This window comes from Rhinolophus sinicus, linkage group LG09, assembly GCF_036562045.2.
Source record: "Rhinolophus sinicus isolate RSC01 linkage group LG09, ASM3656204v1, whole genome shotgun sequence".
Classification (NCBI taxonomy): Eukaryota; Metazoa; Chordata; class Mammalia; order Chiroptera; family Rhinolophidae; genus Rhinolophus; species Rhinolophus sinicus.
The window spans coordinates 71,367,021-71,394,314 of record NC_133758.1 but is presented as its reverse complement, the minus strand read 5'-3'; the positions used below and the strand labels follow the sequence as shown (position 1 = coordinate 71,394,314).

At 39.6% G+C, this 27,294-nt stretch overlaps 1 long non-coding RNA gene across 3 annotated transcripts in view; it reads left to right on the top strand.

The window, feature by feature from the left end:
* The window catches only part of LOC141573191 (uncharacterized), an 82,636-nt gene that overhangs the window by 12,248 nt on the left and 43,094 nt on the right, over positions 1–27,294 (top strand). For all 3 annotated transcript variants that reach the window (XR_012498865.1, XR_012498866.1, XR_012498864.1), the window contains exons 2-3: positions 5,709–5,798; positions 6,445–6,496. This is a non-coding gene — a long non-coding RNA (uncharacterized LOC141573191). The remainder of the gene's footprint in view (positions 1–5,708; positions 5,799–6,444; positions 6,497–27,294) is intronic.

Sequence of the window (27,294 nt, the reverse complement as noted above, 5' to 3'; positions counted from 1 at the left end):
TAATGCGCACTGATATGTGTCCTACACATGGTATAATTAACCTGAGTCATAAATAATTTATCAATCATTTGCCCCCAGGTGTCGGAGGCAATATATAATCGTATGGTGCATTTCTTAAGAATGAAGCTGGGGAAACATTGTTAATACAAATATACCTCATTGATTTGAGCTCCTACTTCAGAAATTGAGTTAATTTTCTTGAACTAAGCTAAAATTTTCACCCTTGCATAATCTGAATAAAAGCAAATCACTGGTATAAAGAGGATTGTACGAAGATGATCAACCTATTTAAGAGGACAGCCTACTTAGAAGTAATCATTTGAAGTAATTATTCATTTATTCATTCAGCCAATATTTATTAAGCAGCTGTATGTACCAACCATGGGTCTGGAAATACAAGGACAAATAAAGCAAAGTCTCAGCCTTTAAGGAACTTACTTTCTATTAGATGGGAATGCAAGCAACTAAACAGGTTCAAGAAAATGTCATAGTTGCTAAGATAGCAGTCTCACGAGGGACAGAAAGGGATAGAGGTGGGAATGCAATGATCATATGTACTGTGGAACTGGGAACAGGCAGAAAAATCTTCAAAAAGAAGATAACACGAACTGAATCTCTTAAGTTAAGAATGTGATTGTAGGGGCTGAATGGGCGAGATGAGGATATTCTAGGACTAGAGAGCAACACGGTCCAGAAGTTTGAAATAATCTACCTGGTTAGTGGGACGGTTTGACAGGATTGGAGCACAGACTGCTATTGTGGGAGTGAAGCGGGATGAGGCTGGAGTGTGGGCAGGGGTCAGGGCATGGATGGCTTGGTACCATGGACTAAAGGAGTTTGAACTTTATCCTGTAGGCAGTGGAGAGCCAATGCAGTCCTTTAGGCAAGATTATAACATCAGTTTACTTCACTGGTGTGTCAGCAATGGATTAGACAGGTGGAGCTAGAGGTGGTTACACTGTTGAGGTAGTGCAGGTAAACAATGGTTGATACCCTGAAGTAAGAATGTAGCCATTGAGATGAAGGGGAGATGCTGGAATCTGTAGGACTTACCGATAGATTGTAGTGCAGGCAGTGAGTCAACCATGGTTACATATTAGAATCATCTGAGGGGCTTTTAAAAATAGTGGTGTCCAGGCCTTGTTCCAGATCAATTAAATCAGAAGCTGTGTGTATGGGTATTTTCTTAAAACCTCCCCGTTGATTCTACAGTTGATTTCCAAGGTTGAGAATTACTCAACTTGTGAAACTAGAGTTACCTTGAACTGATTGGGAAAAATGATAACAAAAGTAGAATTTTCCCGTATTTATAATAATGCAATTGCTATTATTATTCATAAACTTAAATGTGTAAGAAATAGTGCATTTCCTTCCGTAATAGCTTAAATTCTATTTTGTGCCTCCAATCCCACCAGGCTGAAAGAAAAGGTAAGAGCCATCTTTTAAGCCCCCCCTCTCCCACCCCCAGTTATGCTCAGTTCTGGTGTCTTACACATTGCCCAGTTGTCAGCTACTGGCATCCTGTTCAGGTAATCAGGCAATGCTGCTTGCTGCTGAGACAGTTACCACCCCAGTTGTCATGTGTGGTAACCAGCTTCCAAGATAGTACCCACTGATCCTTACCGTCTTATCCTCACAGCCTTCGGTAGCTTCCTCCCATATCACTCAGGGTTGTCTGTGTGACAGTTGGAATCCTGAGGAAGTGATAGTGTGTGACTTCTGAGACTATGTCAAAAAAAGACATTACCAGCTCTGATTTGCTCTCTTGGATGTCCCATTCTGGGCGAAGCCAGCCTCCATGCTGCGAGGATACTCAAACAGCTCTGAGTTCTCCGTATGAGGAGCTCAGGCCTCCTGCCAATAGCCAGCACCAACGTGCCAGCCCTCTGCGTCGGCCATCTCAGAAATGGATTCTGTGGCCAGAGTCAAGCCTTCTGATGACTGCAGCCATGGCTGACATTTTGACGTCAACCTCATGAGACACCCTGAACCAGAATCACCCAGCTAAGCTGTTCTTGAATTCTTACCCTCGATGATGTTTGTTGTTTTAACCCACTAAGTTTTGAAATGGTAATAATGTTATGCAACAGTACATAGCTAATACACCATGGCCCTTACAGATCAGGTCTAAACATTGTCTTTTGCTTACATGACACCCTGGGAGCCTAGGAATTGTCCTGCTGTTTCATGAGGCACTGGAGAATGCAAATTATTGGGCAGTTGTCTATGACCCTTTTCCCCCCCAACATACCATGTAATTATTCCTTCACTGGGATTGTACCTTCCTAGCTTCTTTGCTCAGGAAGCAAAGCCTAAGTTCCTTTTTTCCCTAGAAATATAGACCTACTTGCAGACCTGCCCTCTTTCATCCCCAGCCTACGGGTATTTTCTTTCTGTCTTGGAGAAATCCTTCTTTACCTTCTCCATAATATTTTGTACTTCAATCTCACCTTCTCCAGGACTTTTAGAAATAAAAGTTAGAACACTTGAGCAAGCTTATCTTCTTTCTACCATGTTATAGTCCCTTCCCTAAGACAGTGAACACATGGCTGTCTCCTTGAGTTTTGGGTGGTGGATAAGGAAAGAGGAAAATAGCGGGAAGAAAAATCATAGGTAAATAGCTCAAAATTCCATCCTACTACAATTGTCAATATGTGTTGAGTGTTTACTCTGCACCAGACACTATACAGAATCCTTTAAATATTTTATCTCACTGAATCCTTACAATAACCTATGAAGTAAGTACCATTATACTCATTTTACAAACAAGCAGTTCAGGTTTAGAGAGAGATTAAGTAACTTGCCTGAGGTCTGAAAGCTGGGACTCGACCAGGTATCTGTCTCGCTGGGAAGCCCAGGCTTCTGACCATTACCACACAGTGTCTTTGCATGTGGTTGGGAAGGGGAGAGGGTGGATCTAAGGACGCTCTCCTTTGGCCCCATTTGTTCGCATAAATGAGTATGCCAGTCATAGCTAAGATTTATCTGTTCGTTACAACATTTCTGACAGAAGCTGCTGCTTGTCAACACTTTGCAGGCAGGCATACCTACTCTGTGCACCTAAACATTTAAAAACTACAATTCTAAAATACTGTCTAAATCAGACATTTTATTTAGTGAAGCAACCCATACCTCCAGCCAGCAAATGTTTTTCAAGTGCCTGTACTGTAGGTACTATGTGCAATGCTGGGATACCAAGATAAATTACTCACTCACCGTGAGCTATGTGTGTGTTTGGATGGTACAGACATAAAAACTCATCATTATAGCAGTAAGATAAGCTCTGTATCTAGAAAGTCTATGAACTACATGTTCTGGAATGCAGAAGAGAGGTGCTAATCTTCGTTTAGGTATAACGGGGAAAATTCCCAGAAGGTAACATTTCAGCCTTCAGAATGAGTAGGGATTCACTGGTAGGACATCCTGGACAGAGGAAGTGACAGGGGCAAAGGTGCTGGGCAATTTTGAAGAGCTCCACATAGTTGAAGATAATTGAAGAACAGGATAGATGCTTGTAGGGACCAGGTAATGAACAGGTTTGTTTATACCATGCTAGTGAGTGAAATGGATTAAAACTCTCACCCAACAGGTGGAATCTTGCCCACAGATAATGCTTTGTTTGGCATAGTTTTTTAAATTTGAATGCTTTTAAGCAAACATCCTTCAGTTTCCTGTCTCCTCAGGCCACCTTTCCATGTTATATTTGACTTTGACTAATAACATATTTAGGATTCCTAAGTACCCCTGTAGAAGTTTGCGTTTATTTCTGCTACAGCAATGGGGAAGTCACTGAGCAATATTTTAAAGCAAAGAGAGCATTTGCTCTTTTAGAAAAGACCATTCTGCTTACTGGAGGATGAATGTTGAGACCACCTGGGAAGGGTGAGAAGCAGTACAAGATTAAGAAAGAGACTTACTGGGCCGGCCCGGTGGCTCAGGCGGTTAGAGCTCCATCCTCCTAACTACGAAGGCTGCAGGTTCGATTCCCACATGGCCCAGTGGGCTCTCAACCACAAGATTGCCAGTTCAATTCCTTGAGTCCCGCAAGGGATGGTGGGCTCTGCCCCCTGCAACTAGAAAACGGCAACTGGACCTGGAGCTGAGCTGCGCCCTCCACAACTAAGACTGAAAGAACAACAACTTGAAGCTGAACAGAACCCTCCACAACTAAGATTGAAAGGACAACAACTTGACTTGGAGAAAAGTCCTGGAAATGTACACTGTTCCCCAATAAAGTCCTGTTCCCCTTCCCCAATAAAATCTTAAAAAAAAAAAAAAAAAAAAAGACTTACTGAATGAGGAGGCTGAGGGAGGGAGAAGAGGTATGCTTCTCAGGTTCCCACTGGATGAATGGTGGTGTCCTTCACCCAAAAGAAAGGAAGCAGAGGGTTTTACTCTGTATGTTACATAAAATCATAAAATTCCTTGGGAAGGATTGTGGAGTGCTTGCTAGATTCCACTTAATGGCTATCAGGGGTACATAGATGAAGTCCACCTGGAGACTTCAAAAGTGACATAAATGTGCCTATAAATAGTATGACATATGAGGTCAGACAATTAAGTTTGCAAACTCATCCTAGAAAAAGTGCTACCTACCTCATTGCTGAATATCACTATGGTCACCTTTGAGGTACTCCCCTTGGGAAGCCATGTACCGACACCAGCGCCTAGTCCACCCTTCAAAGCTATTTTGGAACTCTTTCTGGAATTGCCATCAGAGCTGTAGTCCTATTAGCCTTGATGTCCTGAATGTCATCAAAATGTCTTCCTTTCAATATTTCCTTTATCTTTGTATAAAGAAAGAAGTCATTCAGGGCCAGACCAGGTGAGTAGGGAAGGTGTTCAAATACAATTATTTGTTTACTGGCTAGAAACTCCCTCACAGACAGTGTCGTGTGAGCTGGTGCATTGTGATGCAAGAGCTATGAATTGTTGGCAAAAAGTTGAGGTTGTCTAACTTTTTCACACAGACTTTTCAGCACTTCCAAATAGTCAATTTGGTTAACTGTCCAGTTGGTACAAATTCATAATGAATAATCCCTCTGTTATCAAAAAAGGTTAGCAACATCATTGCAACAAGTTCGCAAACTTAATTGTCAGATCTTCGTATTTATGTCACAAATCAGGATACATGTAGGACATGTTGGAATATGTAAGACTTATTTCTGATACTCATGGTAAAAATGAGACATAATTTTTAAAATGGGGACTGTTCTGGAAAATCTGGGGCATATGGTCACTGGCTATAAAAATTACTTTGTTGTCTCATCTGGGCTCCCTTTAATCAAAGGTCTCTCTGAATGAAAATACTAACTGTCATTACCATGTTCACCCGAAAATAAGATCTAGCCAGACCATCAGCTCGAATGCATCTTTTGGAACAAAAACTAATATAAGACCCAGTCTTATTTTAATATAAGACCAGGTATAATATAATAATATAATATAATTAATATAATATCGGGTCTTATGATAATTTTTGCTCCAAAATACGCATTAGAGCTGATTGCCTGGCTAGGTCTTATTTTCGGGGAAACACGGTAGAATGTACATGTTTAAATTAACTTGTCTCAGGTACATCTAGTTAATATATAAGTGTTTCCTTATTCTATGTTAAATAATAATTTAAAACTCCTCCTTATCATACTTTTCATTAGAGCTATTAATAGGAAGCCCCATCACCTGACTTGTTTCTTCTTTTTCCTCAGCTCAAATTCATTGGAGGTGTAATGGGAAATATAATGTCTAAAAGACAGGAAGTGGAAAAGACATGGGTGATCTTCCAACTGGATATTCAGGTATTGAATAATCTCAAATCCACAAAAATCTGTTTTGCAATCTGTAAAGTATCTAGTACACTAGAAATACAAAATAAGTATAAGAAGGAAAACCATGCTGTAATAATGTCTCCCTGTTATTCAATACATATCAGTATGTTATAATTCTTATAACTATCATTAAACTTGATTTTATATATCACAAACATTCTCAAAACTTTAGAAACAGAATTAACCTACCAAAAATATTGAGTGGGATACTACATAAAATACAAAGATGTATAAAACATGATTCCTTCCAGGAGTTTAACTTCCGGGAGTTTAATACTTAATAGAGGAAATAATGCGCATTCATGGAAACGATAACATAAACTACTATATGATGTGAAACAAATACTTCTAATTATAAGTACATACTTGTACAAATAGTATGACAAATATGCAAATGTAAGTAATATATTTTTCAATCAAAACAGCCAAAACAGTGTTTATAAGATGGTCTTAGGCTATTTATAATGAATACATAATAATATTCAGAAATGTTTTAAAACTGGTCACTACAATAACATACTCATGATATTCAAAATAACAATGAAAGATAGTCTCATTTTTATTTATTTTTAAAGATTTTTATTAAAATATAGCTAACATATAATAATAATTTCAGGTGTACACCATGGTTATTCAACATTTATATACCTAAAGAAGTGATCACCATGGTAAGTCCAGTAACCATCTGACACAGTACTTTTGCTATCACAATGTTATTGACTATATTCCCTATGCTGTACATTACATCCCGATGACTTATTTGTTTTATACCTGGAAATTTGAACCTCTTATTTCCCTTCAACTTTCCCCCCCCCTTTTTAAATTTCTCAATTACAGTTGACATTCAGTATTATTTTATATTAATTTCAGGTGTACAGCATAGTGGTTAGACATTTGTATAATTTAAGAAGTGATCCCCCTGACTAATCTAGTACCCACCTGGCACTATACGTAGTTATTACCATACTATTGACTATATTTGGTATGTTTTACTTTACATCCCATGACTAATTGTAACTATCAATCTGTGTTTCTTAATACCTTTACCTTTTTCACCCTGCTCTCCAACCCCCCTTGCTTCTATCACCCCAAGAAATCTAGTACCCATCTGATACCGTACATAGTTATTACAATATTATTGACTATATTTCTTAGCTATACCCTACAACCCTATGACTACTGTGTAACAACCAATTTGTACTTCTTAATTCCTTCTCCTGTTTCACCTACCCTCTAACGCCACTCCCATCTGTAACTATCAAAATGTTCTCTATCTATGAGTTTTTTTCTGTTTCGTTTGTTAGTTTATTTTGTTCTTTAGATTTCACTTATAAGTGAAATCATATAGTATTTGTCTTTGTCTGTGTGACTTACTTACTACCGTGTTTCCCTGAAAATAAGACCTTGCCGGACGATCAGCTCTAATGTGTCTTTTGGAGCAAAAATTAATATAAGACCCAGTATTATATTATATTATATTAGCCCTGGTATTATATTTTATTATATTATACCCAGTATTATATTATATTAATATTATATTATATTAGACATGGTCTTATATTAAACTAAGACCAGGTATTATATTAATTTTTGCTCCAAAAGATGCATGAGAGCTGATGGTCCGTCCGGCTAGTTCTTATTTTCGGGGAAACACGGTACAATAAGGAAAGTACCCTCTAGGTCCATCCATATTGTTGCAGATGGTAAGATTTCATTTTTTTATGGCTGAGTAATGTTTCATTGTGTATATGTACCACTTCTTTATCCATTCATCCAATCAGGGACACCCAGGTTGCCATCATATGTTGGGCATTGTAAATAATGCTCCAGTGAACATATGGATGCACACGTCCCCTTGATGTAGCAGTTTGGGGTTTCTTTGGATAAATACTCAGAGGGATTATTAGGTCCCTATTTGTCTCTTGTTACGCTCTTTGCTTTAAAGTCTGTTTTGTCTGGAATAAGTATTGCTATTCCAGTTTTTGTTTGTTTGTTTCCATTTTCACCGATTTACTTTCAGTCTGTGTATGTCTTTTGATTTGAAATGGGTCTCTTGTAGGCAGCATATATATGTCTTGTTTTCTAATCCATTCAGCCACCCCATGTCTTTTGAGTAGAGCATCTAATCCATTTAAATTGAAATTAATTGTTGATAGATATGTAGTTATTGCCATTTTATTGTTTACATTTTTTATCTTGTTTTATTTTTTGTCTTGAAGTCCCTTTAATATTCCTTGTAATACTGATTTGCTGGTGATGAACTCCATTAGATTTTTTTTTTTAATCTGGGAATCTCTTTACCTTTCCTTCAATTCTAAATGATAGATTTGCTGGGTAGAGTAATCTTGGTTGTAGGTCCTTGCTTTTCATTACTTTGAATATTTCATGCCATCCCCTTCTGGCCTGTTGAGAAATCAGCTGATGTCTTATAGGGGCTCCCTTGTAGGTGACTAACTGTTTTTCTGTTGCTCCTTTTAAGAGTCTCTCTTTGTCTTAAACCTTTGGTATTTTAATTATGATGTCTCGGTGTTGGCCTCTTCGGGTTCATCTTGTTTGGGACTCTGTGCTTCCTGAATTTGTATGCCCATTTCCTTCACCAGGTTAGGGAAGTTTTCCATCATTATTTTTTCAAATAGGTTTTCAATTCCTTGCTTTCTCACTTCTCCTTCTGGTACCCCTATGATGCGAATGTAGATATGTTTTATGTTGTCCCAGGGGCCCCTTAAACTCTCCTCATTTTTTGGATTATTTTTTTCTTTTTGCTATTCTGATTGGGTGTTTTCTGCTACCTTATCTTCTAAATCCCTAATTTGATCCTCTGTTTCATACATTTTACTGTTGATTCCCTCTAATGTATTCTTCATTTCATTGTGTTCTTTATTTTTGACTTTTTTTTGCTTTCTATCTCCATTTTTATGTTACCTATCTACTGTTGAAGTTCTCCCTGAGATCATTGAACATCCTTATGACCAGTGTTTTGAACTCTGCGTCTGCTAGATTGCTTGTCTCCCTTTTGTTTAGTTCTTTTTATGAAGCTTTGCTCTGCTTTTTTATTTGGGATGTGTTTCTTTGTCTCTCCATTTTGGCTGCCTCCCTGTGTCTGTTTCTATGTATTAGGTAGGGCTGCTATGTCTCCCTGTCTTAGTACAGTGGGTGTCCTGTGGGGCCCAATGGTTCAGTCTCCTTGATCACCAGAGCCGGGTGCTCCAGGTTTGTCTGTTGTGTGGGTTGTGTGTGTGCTCCTGTTGTAGGTGAGCCTTGGTTGCTGTTTGTGCATCAGTGGAGGGATTGACCCTCAGGCTGATTGGCTGTGAGGACTGGCTGTGACTGCAGTGGAAGAGTTGTGGTACAGGTGCTGACCCTGCAGATCAGGATTCTCTTTAGCAGGGCTCTGGTAACTGCTCAGTGTGCCCTTTGGGTGTGTCATCCTTGGAGGCAGATGAATGATGCTCTGCTTTGATCTGAAGCTGGCCATTGGGTGTGCCAGCTGAGGGGCCTCCTGGGAGGGGACCTGCTGCAGGCCAGGTTCAGCCACAGCCTGTGGGCTGCCAGGGGTCACTGGCATGAGCCAGAAAGCAGTGCACAGATGGCCGCCATTCATGCTGTGCGTGGAGGTGCCTTGAGAGGCCTAGCCGCGAACCAGTACCAACTGCTGTTAGTACCGAGCTTAGGTTGCTCAGCCAGAGGTTTGGAATAAGCCAGATGCTGCTTGTTTGGATTTTGTGAACCTTTGAGGGATTTTAGGAAAGTCTACAGCATGAGCCAAGACAGGCCTTTGTACGAAAAAACCACTGGAAACATCTTGGGTGTGCCCGAAAGTTGGGTGGTGCGTGGTCTCAGAATCACCAGGGTGGGACTAAGGAAGAGAGTTAGCCAGGGTGATGGAGACTCGGATGTGGAGGCTGCCTGCGTCTGCACAGGGCGGGGGTGGGGGGAGAAGAGTGGGACGGGGTGCTCAACAAAAAAACAATGGCTTCCTCCAGCTGTTCCTTCCAGGACAAAGCTTCCCCTCCAGCCCTCGCCCCTAAGCCAGACAATTCAGTTCCTCCCCATATGTCTCTGACACCCTTCAAGCTACTGCCCCAGTACTTGAGCTCAAAGCAAATGAGTCCATTAGTTAGTAAGTCCGTTTACAGGCCCTTTAAGAGCAGCACCTGGGATTGTAGTTGCCCTCTGTCTCACTCAGCCACAATCTCAGCTGGTTTGCATAGCCAGAAGCTATGGGAGCTTCTCTCCCTGACACTGAATCCGTGGGCTGGGGAGCCTAGTGTGGGGTTGAGGCCCCTCGTTCCTACGGAGGGATCCTCCATTGCTGAGATATCCCTCCCAGTTTTTAATGGTCACACACAGGTGTGGGATCAGCCTGTTCTGTGTCTCTGCCCCTCCTTCCAGTCTCGAGGTGGCTTCTTTTGTATGTTCATAGTTGTAGGGCTTAGGTTTAGCTAGACTTCAGGCAATTCTTAATGATGGTTGTTCTGTAGTTTAGTTGTAATTTTGATGTGGTCATGAGAGGGTGCAAGCACAGCATTTACCTACTCTGCCATCTTGACCGAAAAGCCTCATTTTTTTAAATAAATGAAATATTTTATTATTAAACTCCAGATTAAAAAGTAATCAGTTCATAGGAGAGTCAAATATTGTTCACATTAAAGTCTCTTATAAATTATGGAGAATATCTATTTAAAGATATAAATCATTTGTTGAGCGGGGAGGCCAGCGGGGTCTCTGCTCCCGCTCCCCATACAAGAACGCAGGATATGGTGAGGCCAAAAAGGAACACCCACGGAGCCATAGGTAGGGGAGTCATACCACTATGTTCTCTCTGGTGGCTGGGTTGGAGAAACAGGAAAAAGGAGCCACACAATTCTCAACCTTCATTGCTCCGCTTGCCGGCTCAGCCACCATCTTCTTGCTAGCCCCCATTCTTTCACCTTCTTCTCTCCTCTCTCTTTCTGCTAGGGTAGCCACAGCAGTTATATTAGTGGTCAATGGCTCACTGGTTACAGCTGACGGCCAACTAGCCACAGCTGATGGCCATGCAATCACAGTTGATGGCCATTTACTACCTGAGCCAGCACCTGTCTATGTGAGGCCGAGAGCCTGGAAACTGCTTTCTGGGGCTCTGTCCCCACATCATTGTTTTTAACATTACAACTTTTATAATAACTTGTATTTTTTTTTATTCCAGAAGTAGTATATGTGCATGGAAATAATTTAGAAAAAATAAGCAAAAAATAGTAGTTTTAATATTATAAAATGGCTTGTAGGCTAGGTTATTTGAACCAATCTTCCTGCCCAAAGTAACTGAAAATTCTAGAAAAAAACATAAAGAAATAGTTTAAAAGCATTGAAGATGTGGGAGAACTGAAACCCAGAGATGTTAGTGAGCACAGAAGCCATTTTTCTAAAAATGTGTGCTGATTCCTAGCAAATTTCAGCTTTCATTTTGATAGCCTTTGGGGCCAAGAGCACAGAAATCTAGGTGCTTGGCCCACATGGCAAGGAGTTCAGTAGTCAATATGGACTCACACAGTAAGTTGAAACTCCCAAAGAACACACCTTTGTGATAAATGTAAACTAAACATAATCCAGAACTCAGTACACCAACTTGGGAGACGCAAGTTGTAGTTTATAATGTTCTCACTACAGGTTTATAATCTTCTTCCACATATATAAAGGTAATTCGTTCTAGCACTTAAATCAGTTTTCTGACCTGTCAATCTATCCAACATAAGAACATAAAAACAACCTTAAACAAATACACTGGGGAAAAAAACCTCAAAAAACTAACTGTTAGAGCCTTGTGTTAGATAGGAATCAGTTCAGCCAAATAACAATGGCTTAAAGAAAGGTAGTCTTTTGTTTGTCCCTCACAGAAAAGTTGAGCTAGGGTGGTCGAGGGCTGTTTTAGCTTTCATTTCCAAGATCACCTCATGTTCCAACTAGACTACTTCAGCCATCACATCCAGTGTGTCTGGAGGAGGAAAAGAAGGATTGGGCAAAGGACACATTATATCTGTCTTTTAAAGATTTCAGTGCTATACTTTACTTACCTATAAGAAAGAGAAAAACAGCTCCTGACACCAAAATCAGACAGTGCCATGAAAGGAAGACTATGTAAATTATGCTGAACATAGATAAAACACGAACATTGACCAAATTGCAAAGTGACGAAATGTCTCCCTATTCTGCCTGTTATGAGTGACTGCTGCTTTGTTACCAATTACAGCTTTAGTTGTATTTCATTCCTCCTGCTAATATTTTAAAATACCCAATCACAGAATTACTCCTATTTTCTGACACGCATCCAATCCAGAGTAAAACCCTGCCTCCTTTAACCCTCCCTGAAGTTGTCTGACATAAGCCAAATTTTATAGTATAGCCTTTGAACATTTTCTTACTTAGACAACATGGTTGGCCTTCTCCCTCATAACAATGAGCAGTAAACCCAACTTGTTCAACCACTGGCTTATTCTTGTGGTCTCTGGATGAACGGCATGGATACCCGTTATAGTGATAAATTAATTATAGGACCACACTCAACGAGAGTTGCTGAGAAATGTAGTCTTGTTTTGGACCACCACATGCTCAGTGAAAATTGGGGTTTTTACGGTCCTTAGAAGAGAGAGAAAATAGATGTAGGGACTAGTTAACCATCTCTTCTACAATCTCCAATCTTAAGAAAGCCTAGAGGCTTTTTGAATATCACTATCCAAAATAAATGTGTACTAAAAAGCAAGATGACTTCAGAAAATAAATACCACATAATTAACTGGCAGTGTCCAAAAACCAAGTTGTAGGCTCACTCTCTCTTTCAAAAAAATATTTGTAGGCATTGCATATGCAGATGTGTGTGGACTGTAACCGCCTGAAGACTACCTGGAGACCCCCTGCCCTAACTAAAGGGAGCAGCTGCCATTTCTCAACCCTAGCAGATGTTGCCATGTGGGGACACCGGTAGACTGTTACCAAACTTTCTACATTTGAAATCTCACAATGTTTCAATACTGGCTCAAATTTTTAAAAATACACTGTGGGCCAAACAAAATATTTCTGTGGGCTAAATCGATCTTAGTTTGTGACTGCTTATCTAGAGGAATGGATTGATTTCATATCCTTCAGATAATCTCCCATGAACATGCTTCTCTTAGCACATATACTTGTTCTGGTTGTTTTCTAGGTCAGAGGTATGATTGACTTCCTCTTGCAAGAAAAGAGTTGCTTAAATGACATAGTTCCTGAATAAAATGCCAGAAAGGAAGAGAATATAATTTATTCCTTCTCAGTGTTCATGAAGTGATCAAATGATCATTATTAATTTTAGAACTGACCTTCTTCCACAGTACACTTGGAACTGACCAAGCTCATTGCACAGGCGCCAAAAATGACCCAGGGGCAGCACACAGAGGGCATTTCCTCCTCTTTTTTAATTGTTGCATTTATACTTTCCACCATTGATATTAATGTTTGATGTTGTCTTATTCCTATGTAGCCAATTCATCGTTCATAACTGACTGTGACAGGAAGAAGGTTTGACTCCTAATTTTATTAGACCCAAAGTGTATTATTGAAATGTCTGCATGTAGATGCATGGGATTTCCAGTTCTTACACAGTGGCTTCCACAGCTAAGCCCTTCTGATGCGTACATATCACTAAGGCTAAGTTGAGGAGAATACTCTAATATAGTGATCTTCATCAGCGTCTTATTGAGCACAAGTATAATATTTGCATAGCTCCTGGACTGCCAAGGTTCATATTTCAAGATGACCTAAAATATTCAGCTAATCAGAGTCAAAGAGGATAAAAACTTCAGAGACCACACCCAGAAATATGTCAGAATTATTTTCTTTTGGACTATAAATACAGGGAATGATTGAGATTTTTTTTTTTAAAAACTTAGGTATAAAGCTATATGATTTACAGTATTAATTAAAGGAAGGTATGTTTGGAGTACATGACATTATATTAATACTGTACATATTTCTACTTGGAGCTGAAACAACCATATATACTGTCACTATAGTATGTCAGTAGATTACATGTGAATAAACACATATCCCTAGCATATGCCAGTTTATGAACAAGGTGGTAGGGGGGAAGGTATAGGGATTGTGAATAATTAATCTGAAAACTTAAGGATGACAAGATGCTAAAACTAAGTAGAAAACTTTAACTCTGGACTTCTTGATAAAACGGGAAATATAAACTATAGGGTTTATACTGACCACAAAAATGAAATGTACTAATTGATTAGAAGAAACAAATATCGCCTAGTATTGAACTCAAAGAACAATTTACCACACAGATCTTGTTATGAAGGACATTGAACAAAGTGTCATCAAATTGCAATTTTATGAAAGATGCCAAAATAGTCCTCATATGGTCATTTAACATACGCTTTTGGCATAATGTTAAATAGAGTTCTATGAAAGCTGAAGACATACAGATTAATTTCGTAATTTTGGAGTGATGGTAACATGAACAAGGACAGACTCAATAATTACTATGCCTCTTACAATGTCTCTTTAGTAAATAATGAAAAAAATATTGACGACAACATGTTTTAAGACTCAAACCTTCTAAAATCTTTTGTTTTCATTAATTCAGCAGGTATTTATGGATGTCATAACATATGTTTGTTCTGTATGTGCCCTAGAATGTTTATGAATAACTCATCTTTAGATGGTCCTTAAGTGAATTTCATATATGATATGTATATCCATTTGATTCTAAGGAAAAATTATACTTACTGTCAGTTCACTCTCTGAGATGTATACATACTGAATTCTGTATTCAACTACTGTTTTCATGAGGTAAATAGATAATTTTCACCTATAGTAAGCTGACGATATACAGTCAAAAAGAAAAAACCTTCAAGAAAAATATCAATGTGTCTACTTTGGTGCGAACATTTAAAATTGTTAATAAACAATTAAAATAATAATGGGCAAGGGATAGAAAATATCCAGAAAAAGTTCCAGACCCCCGTAAACCTTTATCTGGCTGTTTGGTCCAGCCATTTATGTTTCTGATAAAAGCAAGTGTGTCTGGTTAAGTTCATATGCATTTATTTTGAGCCTTGACTTTGGGAACACAGACAGTTTATATACATGCCAGATGATAGTGATCATAATGGGTGATAAAAGATGAAAGATAAAATGTTGTAATGCAAAGCCTGCGTCAAACTCCAAAGCATAAACCTAACAATTTTGTCAACTTCTGTCCTTTGTTTTCATGGGAAATTGTGGGTGACATTCATTTGAAATGGGTGAGGAACTTCGCCGAACACAGCAGAAAGGGTGGGATTGATGTCACTGAGGCTGTCCTATGACAGACTTGGGAGGCATTATTCTAGGCGATTTTTATAGGTATGATATGTCTCAAGTACTGTCCATGGCATCTCATACATGAGAGAATAGACGTGGGTTAAATAACTTGGCCAACGAAGTGCATAAAGTGAGGACTATAATGATGGCAATAATATGAGGAAGCCGGTTCCAAAGGGGGTGAGGTGACCTGCCAAGAGTACCTAACAAGGAGGTGGCAGAGCTGGGACCTGACTCCATAAGCACAAGCAGCACCATCAGCCCAGGGAGACCACAGAAACATATAGTTTTAGAACTGTATGTTTAGAAAGAGACTTCACAGATCACCCAGGTAGTTCAGTGCCCTCTAGCACACCAGTTTCATATGTGAGGAGGTACAATACTATTCATAGCCTTTCAAATGAAGAAAAGGTGTGAAATTATTGGATCAATTTAATTCTTTGCCTGGTACATCAGAGACATTCACATTTTAATAAGAAAACAAGAATACACTGTGTAATAATCGTTAACTTTTTTGTGTGGTGAGAAGGATGTTGTTATCAGTGGGACAATCATCTCTGAACTAAACGAACAAAATCTAGGTGCTTCAACCCTCCTATACACCCTACCATACCCCCCCTTCTCCTGCCATATGCTTATAAATTTATTCAGGAGAGTTTAGAGAAATCATAAGGGCATATTTTAGGAGTATGGAGTTCCCCAAATTATCCTACCAATTTCCAACTGAAAGTGCTTTTTTATCTGAAACAATTTAGAGGGGCGGTCTATTTAAAAAAAAAAAAAATCAGTACTGGTAAACTGAAACTGTAAAGTTCTCTAGATGGTCTGTTTATTAGATCTCCCGCAGAATAAAAATTATTGGTAATGTGATAAGTGTATATTTTTGCTTTGCACAGAAATGACTACTTTACTTGTGACATTGTATTTTTAAGAAGGTAATAACGGTGAGACAACCAAGATGACACAGTCAATAAATGCTGTGCTTACCTTCCCTCACAACCACATTAAAATTACAACTAATCTACAAAACAACCATTATTGAGAATCACCTAAAATCAAACTGAACTGAAGCCTTTCAACTAAGGACGCACAAAAGAAGCCACCCCCAGACTGGTAGGGAGGGCAGAAACATGGAACAGGTTGGTCCCACACCCGCGTGTGACCATTAAAGATCTGGAGCGATATTTTATCTGTGATGGTCCTCCCCATCCCACAGAGGAGTGAGAGGTCCCATTCCTACCCCAGCCCAGGGTTTCAGTGCCAGGAAGAGAAGTCCCCATAATTTCTGGTTGTGAAAACCAGCGGAGATTGTGACTGAGTGAACTGAATATAGCTGAACTTACAGGCGCTCCTCTTAAAGAGACCGCACGCAGACTAACCCACCAATGGAATCACTCTCTCTGAGTTCCAGTGCTGGGGCAGCAGCTGAAAAGGCGGCAGGGACAAATGGTGGGGAACTAACTTGTCTGGGTTGGGACAGGGGCTGGAGAGGCGGCTTTTTCCTGGACGGAGGAGCTAGTGGAGGCCATTGTTTCTTTGCTGAGTCCTCCCCCCGCCCCGTGTGCGGATACAGGCGGCTACTATACCTAGGTCTTGCCATTTGTTCCCCTCGCCCTGGCGAATGTAGACGTGGACCCACCTAACTTTCAGGCACACCCGGACCACTTCCAGTGGCTTTTTTGTATAGCCTGCCTGCCTTGGCTCAAGCTGCAGACTTTCCTTGGGTCTCTCAAAGGTTCACAGAACCCAGACAAGCAGCATCTGGCTTGAGCATGTCCTGTGCCTCTGGCTCAGGAGCCCTGAGCGGGCACTAGTAGCAGCTGGCCTTGGTTTGCGGCTTGGCCTTTCAAGACGATTCCAAGCACCGCATGGATGGCAGCCATCTGCGGATTTCTTTCTGGTTGCCACTAGGTGACCCCGGGTGGGACACGGGCTGTGGCTGAAGTAGACCTACAGGGGATCCCTTCCAAGGTGGTCCTGGGGCTGGCACCCCCAGTGGCCAGCTTCAAAATGAGCTGGAGCATCACCCAGTCACTTCCAAGTGCCACACACCCAAGGGATAGATTGGGCATGCACCAGAGTCCTGCTGAGGCACATCCTGCTCCCTAGAATCAGCCCCTGTACGACAACTCTTCCACTGTAGTCAAGGCCACTCCACATAACCAATGAGCCCAAGGGTCAGTCCCTCACATTCATGTGCAGTTATCAACCAAGGCTCAACTACAAGAGGAGGGCACACACAATCCACACAAGGGACACACCTGGAGTGCGTGGCTCAGGTGACCAGAAAGACCGCACCGCTGAACCCCACAGCACACGTACTATATAAGGCCACTGTACTAAGACCGGAAGACATAACAGCCCTACCTAATACATAGAAACAAACACAGGGAGGCAGCCAGAATGGGAAGACAAAGAAACATGTCCCAAATTAAAGAACAGAACAAAGCTCCAGAAACAGATTTAAGCAAAACAGATAAACAATCTATCAGACACAGAGTTCCAAACATTGGTTATAAGAATGCTCAGTGAGAAATTTAAGAGAGAGATAGGAAGCATAAAAATGGAGATGGAAACCATAAAAAAGAACCAGTCAGAAATAAAGGCTACAATAATGGATATGAAAAATATATTACAGGGAATCAACAGTAGATTAGATGAAGAAGAGAATCCAATCAGCGATGTAGAAGATAAGGTAGCAGAAAACACTCACCCATAACAGCAAAAAGAAGAAAAACATCCAAAAAATTGAGGAGAGTTTATCAAGTGTACCAACATTCGTGTTATAGGAGTACCAAAAGGAGAAGAGAGAGAACAAGGAATTGAAAACCTATTTGAAGAAATAATGACAGAAAACTTCCCTATGCTGGTGAAGGAAATGGCCATCCAAGCCCAGGGAGCACAGAGAGTCCCAAACAAGATAAGTCCAAAGAGGCCAACACCAAGACACATCATAATTAAAATGCCAAAGGTTAAAGACAAAGAGAGAATCTTAAAAGCAATGAGAGAAAAGCAGTTAGTTATCTACAAGGGAGCTCCCCGTAGGCTGCTGATTTCTTAACAGAAACTTTGCAGGCAAAAAGAGATTAGCAGGAAATATTCCAAGTGATGAAAAGCAACGACATACAACCAAAATTACTCTACCCAGCAAAGCTATCATTTAGAATTGAAGGACAGATAAGGAGCTTCTCAGAGAAGAAAAAGCTGAAGGAGTTCATCACCACCAAACCAGCGTTACAAGGAATCTTAGAGGGACTTCTTTAAGATGGGAGGGGGGTTAAAGATTGGTGAAAGCGGAAGGGATTAAGAAGTACATATTGGTGGTTATACAGCAGTCATGGCATGGGGATGTAGGTTATAGCATAAGGAATATAGTCAATAATATTGTAATAACTAGGTATGGTTCTTGATAGGTACTAGATCTATCAGAGGGATAGATGGGGATGGGGTTGGGGGCAGGGTGAAAAAGGTGAAGGCATTAAGAAATACAAATTGATAGTTAATACAATATGGGGAATATAATCAATCAACAGTGTTGTAAAGATCATATAAGGTGCCAGATGGGCACTGGAGTTGCCAGGGGGACCACTTCATAGACTGTGTAGATGCCTCTCCAATGAGCTATACGCCTGGAGCTGAAGTAGTATAATATTGACTATCACCTCTAATTAAGTATATAGGTATATATAGTCACGGGATGTGGAATACCACATAGGGAAGATAGTCAGTGGTATTGTAACAGCTATGTAAGGGGTAGGAGCTTGGTGGTGGGTTATCCCTTTATGAGGGGTTTAAATGTCTAACTATTAGGTTGCTTTGTACACCTGAAACTAACTAAAAAAAAGTATAAAAAGGTAACAACTCCTTTGCCTCTCATTCAGACAAAGCTTGTCTTCCCTCAGCATCTTCAGTCATGTCCAGTTAGGAGCATGTGGTCCACAGAACTTCTTTCTATCAGAGAACTTTTTCCCATGAGAGAATTACTTCCTTGAGGTTTGAAATCCCACATACTCCTTCTCTGAGTAGCTAGTTCCAGTGTTTACTCATCCTTATAATCAGGAAGTTCATCTCTGCATCTACCATATATGATTCCTACCGCATTTTCTCTGGCTGTGCCTACTGTGCTGGCTGGGACAAGCTGGACAGAAATTTACTCGCCTGGGAGCTGTCCCAAATTCTCCAGCAGATAATGCTCAGTGAGGCTGTCACCATGTGAGGTGCAGAACAAACTGTAATGTGCCCAACATCCCTATTAAGTGACAGTAATCCTACTCTGATGCTCAACTCAAACTGGCCACCCCATTAAATCTCAGTACTCCCAAATTATTCTATCCCTATCACTCCCTTCCCCTATCAGAACAGCGACTTATTAGACATTGAGTGGAGCAAGGTGATTATCTGATGAAATAGTTTTCATTTATGTATGAATGATTGCAAAGACTTTTTCTCCAGCAGGCATTTATTTTTTAAAAATAAGGTCTGTTGCTTAAAAAAAAAAGCTCATTACGCAAGATATTAGAAGTTGGAGGTAATATTACTTCCTTTCAGGCCTGTGTGAAGTTTAGAAATAATAATACAGTGCTTAGCAAGTTGTATCTATAAAAAAAATACTATCTAATTATTAGATCCTTTAGTCCAAATAGTCTCTTATTTTATAAACAATATTTCCATGGCTTTATCTGAAAAGTTTTCTGTTTTAAAACTATCCATATTAACAGATCTGAAATACAGAGTAATATAAAATACAGAGTAATATAAAAATAATCTCAATTTTTAAAATTTGTGCTTACAAGTCTTATTGTATATCTTTTAAAGCTTTTGGTTGTATTTTTTTCTGTAACCTCTAATTGATTTGTAATATATCCATAAACATTTATTTTCCCAATAAGATGTGCACATTTTAAAATGTGAACAGCCAGGTAACAGATGGTTACTAGACTTATCATGGTGATCACTTGGTAAGGTATGTAAACATGTAATAACTATGTCATATACCTAAAACTAAATATAACATTGTATGTCAACTATCATTTTAAAATACATTTTTTAAAAATGTGAACAGCAAAAGAAAAAAAATGTGAACAGCAAAAATAGAAACATTACTGTAATTAAGATATAACCAATGCTGAGTACAAAGGAAGAATAATCTTATGGTTAATAATTTTGTAATATTGTTAATACATAACAAATTAGACATATTTTCAAATGTGCTACTTTCCTGACTCAAGCTTACAATAGGAATCACTGTAATCATCTATTCTTTTCTATTTCCTAATATATTTGTATAAAGCCCATCATATGCTACCTTGTACTTGAGCAAATTGTCTCCCCTAAAATAATTATGCTATTGGTATCCTGCAAAGCATCTTCTGATTTTATTCATTCATTTTCCTATCTTGTTAGATATTTTAGTTTTAAAGTGATTTTCCTAGGTTGTAGCCACCCATCCTATTTGGAATTACTCTTAATTATCATCATTCAAATGATTAATGGAAGTGCTAAATGGCATGGGTTCAGGACTTATTCTTTAAGATGATCTTCAGTGCCCAAGTCCCACTTAGCTGCAATAATATGGTGGAAAGAAGGAAATGTTGAAAAGTGGGGAAATATTTGGAATGGGAAAGAAGCCAGAATGAGAGAGAGAGAGAGAGAGAGAGAGAGACCAGAAATCCAAACATCCAGAAAGAAAGATATAGATGAATAATAGGACTAAATGGAGAATGTGGAAAAGGGGAAAAAAATTACAATAAAGAGGGAGACTTACAGGAAATAAAGGTTCAATGAGTAAATAGAAGTTCAATATATATACCAAGACTTAAAGTTGGCACACCAGATGTCTATTATTTTCAATGCCTATTTTAAAATGTACTCTTCAGATAATTTTTAAAAATTTACTTATTTTTAATTAGTTTCAGGTGTACAAAGCATCGTAATAGTTAGACATTTAAACCCCTCATAAAGTGATAACCCATCTCCCAGCTACTATCCCTCTGACATCTTATATAGCTGTTATAATTCCATCAACTATCTTCCCTATGTTGTATTTCACATCCTGTGGCTATATATACTTATATATTTAGTTATAGTTGACATTCAATATTATTCTACTTCAGCTCTTCAGGTGTATAGCGCATTGGTCAGACATCTACACAGTCTATGATGTGCTCCCCCTGATAAGTCCAGTGCCCATCTGGCACCTTACATGATCTTTACAACATTGTTGATTATATTCCCCATATTGTATTAATTATTAATTTGTATTTCTTAATGCCTTCACCTTTTTCACTCTGCCCCCAACCCCATTCCCATCTATCACTCTGATAGATCTAGTGCCTATCGAGCACCATACCTAGTTATTACAATATTATTGACTATATTCCTTATGCTATAACCTACATCCCCATGACTGCTGTATAACAACCAATTTGTTCTTTTTAGTCCCTTTCCTTTTCACCCATCCTCAACCCCTTTCCCATCTTAAAGAAGTTCCTCTTAAGATTCCTTGTAATACTGGTTTGGTGGTGATGAACTCCTTCAGCTTTTTCTTGTCTGAGAAGCTCCTTATCTGTCCTTCAATTCTAAATGACAGCCTTGCTGGGTAGAGCAATCTTGGTTGTATGTTACTGCTTTTCTTCACTTAGAATATATTCTGCCACTCCCTTCTTGCCTGCAAAGTGTTGAGAAATCAGCTGACAGTCTTATGGGGGCTCCCTTGTCGGTAACTAACTGCTTTTCTCTTGCTTCTTTTAACATTTCTCTTTTTGTCTTTAACCTTTGGCATTTTAATTATGATGTATCTTGGTGTTGGCCTCTTTGGGCTTATCTTGTTTGGGATTCTCTGTGCTCCCTGGACTTGTATGTCCATTTCCTTCACCAGGTTAGGGAAGTTTTCTGTCATTATTTTTTCAATTAGGTTTTCAATTCCTTGCTCTCACCTTTTGGTATCCCTATAATGTGAATGTTGGTATGCTTGATATTGTCACAGAGACCCCATAAACTCTCCTCAATTTTTTGTATTTTTTTCTTTTTTCTGTTCTGGTTGGGTGTTTTCTGCTACCTTATCTTCTACATTGCTGGTTGAATCCTTTGCTTCATCGACTCTACTGTTGATTCCCTGTAATATATTCTTCTTTTCCATTATTGTATTCTTTATTTCTTACTGGTTCCTTTTTATGGTTCTCATCTCCATTTTCATACTTCCTATCTCTCTGTTAAAGTTCTCCCTGAAATCATTGAGCATTCTTATAACCAGTGTTTGGAACTCTGCGTCTGATAGATTGCTTATCTTTGTTTTGCTTAGTTCTTTTTCTGGAGCTTTGTTCTGTTCTTTAATTTGGGACATGTTTCTTTGCCTTCCCATTTTGGCTGCCTCCCTGTTTGTTTCTATGTATTAGGTAGGGCTGCTATGTCTTCCGGTCTTAGTGGAATGGCCTTATCTAGTACATGTGCTGTGGGGTTCATGGCACAGTCTTTCTGGTCACCTGAGCCACGCGCTCCAGGTGTGTCCCTTGTGTGGGCTGTGTGTGCTTTCCTCTCGTAGTTGAGCCTTAGTTGATAATTGCACACCAATGGGAGAGACTGACCCTTGGGCTCACTGGTTGTATAGACTGACCTTGACTACAGTGGAAGAGTTGTTGTGCAGGTGCTGACCCTACAGAGCAGGATCTGCCTCAGCAGGACTCTGGTGTTTGCCCAATCTGCCCCCTGGGTATGTGGCAGTTGGAAGTGGCTGGGTGATGCTGCTCCAGCTTGTTTTGAAGCTGGCCACTGGGGTTGCCAGCCCCAGGACCACCTTAGAGAGGATCTGCTGTAGGTCTACTTCAGCCACAACCTGTGCCCCACCCCAGGCCACCTAGTGGGAGCCAGAAAGAAATCCGCAGATATCTGCCGCCCATGCTGTGCCTGGAATCACCTTCAGAGGTCAAGCCATGAACCATGGTCGGCTGCTGCTAGTACCAGCTCAAGGCTGCTCAGCCAGAGGCACAGGATGTACTCAATCCAGATGCTGCTTGTCTGGGTTCCACGAACCTTTGAGAGATCCTAGGAAAGTCTGCAGCTTGAGCCAAGGCCAGTAGTCTGCACTAAAAAGCCACTGAAAGCAGCCTGTGTGTGCCAGAAAATTCAGCGGGGCTAGGTCTCAAATCTCCAGGGAGAGGCGAATGAATGGTGGAGACTCAGAAATGGTGGCCACCTGCGTTTGCGTGCTGGGAAGGGGGAGGGCTCAACAACGAAACAGTGGCCTCCTCCAGTTCCTCCGTCTAGGAGAAAGCCGCCTCTCCAGTCCCCATCCCAAGGCAGACAAGTCAGTTCCCCATTTCGCCCTGCCACCTTTCCAGCTACTGCCCCAGTGCTGGAACTCAGAGCGAGTGATTCCATTGGTGAGTAAGTCCGTGTGGTCCCTTTTAGAGGAGCACCTGTGAGTGTAGCTGCTCTGAGTCTCACTCAGTCACAATCTCCGCTGGTTTTCACAACCAAAAATTATGGGGACTTCTCTCCACAGCACTGGAACCCTGGGCTGGCGTGGGGCTGGCATCTCTCGCTCCTTTAGGGGATGGGGGGTACCCCACAGCCAAAATAGCCCTCCGATCTTTAACGGTCACAAGCCTGTGCTGTGTCTCTGCCCCTCCTTCCAGTCTGGAGGTGGCTTCTTCTGCCCGTCCTTCGTTGAAAGGCTTCAGTTCAGCTTGATTTTAGGCGATGCTCATTAATGGTTGTTTTGTAGATTAGTTGTAACTTTGATGTGATTGTGAGAGAAAGTAAATAGCGTTTACTGCTGTGCCATCTTGGTTCTTAAGATAATTTTTAAAATTTACCATTAGTATTTAAAAGTTCTCTGCAAAAGTTAATGTGCTTTCTATATGGAGCAGAATTAATAACATTTATATTTGGTTTTGACTAACATAGTAACTGAGAATTTTCATTTAAAAGAATTGCAGTATGATGTGCCAGAACAAGCAGGGGTTTGAGATCTAGGTAGATTTGAGTTCAAATGTTGTCTTTTCCACTTACAACTGTTAATCCCAAGAGAATTACTGAATTCTCTTGCCTCAGTTTCTTGAAGTGCAAAATGGAGTTGAAATTAAAATCTTCCAGGCCTGTAATAAAGTTTAGAAATAATGTACATAACATAATGTATAAAATAAATCAAAGTTATTTTCACTAGATCATTGTCGTGCGGGAGACCCTGCTCGCTGCGCCATTTGTCATGCACAGAGGCCTTCTCGCCGTGCCATCTTTCAGGCGGGGCAGCCTGCGGGGTCTCTGCTCCCGCTCCCCACACAAGAACGCAGGATATGGTGAGGCCGAAAAGGAACACCCACGGAGCCATAGGTAGGGGAGCCATACCACCACGGTCTCACTGGAGGCTGGGTTCACCGGACGCGTGACCTGCCGTCCGCCTTTCCGCCAACCCGACCGACCGACGACTCTCCTCCACTCTCTCGACTCTGTTCCTCTCTCTCGGCTCTCCTCTTCCGCTCTCCTTGGCCCTCCGTAGTTGCAGCAGTTATACCAGCGGCCAATTGGCTCATCGGCCACAGCCGACGGCCATTCACCACCCGAGCCAGTACCCCTTCACGTGAGGCCGAGAGCCTGTAAACTACTCTCTGGTGCTCTGTCCCCACAATCATGTAGCCCAATTAGTCATTGATATAGTAAGTAATATTTCTTGCTTGGATCCCTGGCATTTCATTTAATAGCAGGGTCTGTATATTTTCTTATTTTGTGTGTTTGGTATTTTGTCATTAAAAATAGGAAATGTTAATATACAGAAAACAGCCCCCACAAAATAACTCTAAAATTTCATCTAATTATTTCCATTTTGCATCCATTAACTTATCTCGTTTTGCTAATGGGCACCACCTTAACCAAGTGATCAAGTTAACATCACTAATAAGAAAAAACTCTCATGTGCCTTCTGATGTGATGCACTGAGGACACAACGTCACTTACTAAGGATTCTTGCAAAAAATACATACCTTCATCTAATAATGAGGAGACTTTAAAGACATCCAAAATAGAGGATATTCTATTGAAACAAATGGGTTGTATTCTTTTAAAATGTGAATGTCATGAAAGAAAGAGGAAGGCAAGGAAACTTTACAGATTAAAAGATGCTAAAGATATGACAGGTAAGTGCAATGAGGGATCCTGGATTAGGGGGAAATTTGCCATAAAGATCATCATTGTGAAATTGGTGATGTTTGAATATGGACAGTATATTAGAAAATAGCATATTATTGTATTAATGTTAAAATTCTGTAAGACAATATCTATAAAGATAGATAGATAGATAGATAGATAGATAGATAGATAGATAGATAGATAGATAGACAGACAGTAAGGACTAAAATAAATGTGACAAACTGTTAAGAGTTGGTGAATCTGGGTGAAAAGTATCCAGGAATTCTATGTGCTATTCTTGCAATTCTTTCATCAGTTTGAAATTATTTAAAACTTAAAAGTTCAAAAATAATTTATATTGTTTTATAGAAAGCAACTGATTATTTTATGCACTAGTTGGATTTTTAAATAGAATTTATTTAGAAAAGGCATATAAGCCCCAATCAGGTATAAGTCTGCCCTTAGCAACCTATTAAGATTAATTTATCATAATTATTGCCTTATTCTCATGAATATGCTTAAAAGAAGTAATGAGGGTGATGAATTCTCTCTCATCCTTTTAATGGATGGTTCCCCCAGGTAAGTACAATGTTATGGATAGATCCTCTATAAAAATTTGCATTAGTAATATGAACTGAATTGATGATTAAATAGAAAGCAGCAATTACAATGAACTGTTTCGAACTTCCATATGCAAAAATTGGACCCGGCAAATAAAAATTAAACCTTCTTTGGGAAAAATAAATTTCAATTTAGCACATTGATCTTCAGAGGAAATTATTAATACAGTGGTACCTCGTTTTTTTAACATAATCCGTTCTGGAAGACCGTTTGAGTTCTGAAACGTTCGAAAACCGAGGCACGGTTTTCCCATAGACAGTAATCCATTCCAGATCTTTAAAATCAACCTCTAAAACTGTAAATTTAGCATGAATTTTACTATCAAATGATACCATAGATTCTTAAAATTTACAGCGTTCGTAAACCGAAATGTTTGTCAACGGAGACGTTCGAAAACCGAGGTACCACTGTATATACATTTTGAAAAATCATTTTAAATATTTTAGATTTGTTTTCTCTCAGAATTTAAGAAAATATCTCTCTCATATGCATATAACTTTCTCTGAAATTTGGAATCAAGATTAAACATAAGTTTTTGGTATTTAATATTTCAAAAGATAACAGGGGTCTTGAATGTCTCACTTTTCTCCACTTTATTAGGAATGTGAAATTATTTATATGTAACAATCAAAATATGCTGTTTTCAAATAACATAAAGATGGTATTATTATTTGGATTTTCATCATTTCTATATTTTCAACTTTGTGTATATGCAGTCATTTTAAGCTATCATTTTGGATTGTGTTTTTTAATTAAACATTAAATTTTGTTTATAAAACTAGCAAAAACAAATTGTTAATTTATTTCATAATTCTCCGGTTGAGAATGGCCACGGGATCTAAGAGGCCATGTGTCATGAGGTCGATGAAATCATTCCTATGTTGTGGAGGCTGAGTGCTTTTGTAAGTCCCTGGGTGGTCTGGCCGGATTTCCTGGTTGAGTTAGAACAACCTTTTCTATCATGGGATGCCTTGCCCGGGTTGTGCAATGTAACCATTGAAACCAAGCAAACCTGTTGCTCAACTACTTCAATTCTGTTTCTTCTGTATCTAAATCAGGTTATTTTCATACAAACATGGTTCAATAGAATATTTACCAGCTGATAAAAAGGATTGTAAAAATTTCTGTGGGCTCACTAAATAAAAAAATAAAAAAACTATGTGAAAATATGCTGTGAGCCAGGTGGGGCTTGGAAGGCACTCTGAGAAAGAGGCTTTATTGTCTAGATAAAATTCAGGTTCATATCAGCACAGGTGATATCAGATGCAGTTGTTCTTCACAGGTGGCTCTTCTTTTCTCCTTCTACCCACCTGGGCTGCCCACAAACTCTTTTATTTTCCATCCTGGGACTATGCCACAGGTGTAGGTGTGGCCCTACCATTAACATAATGCTAGA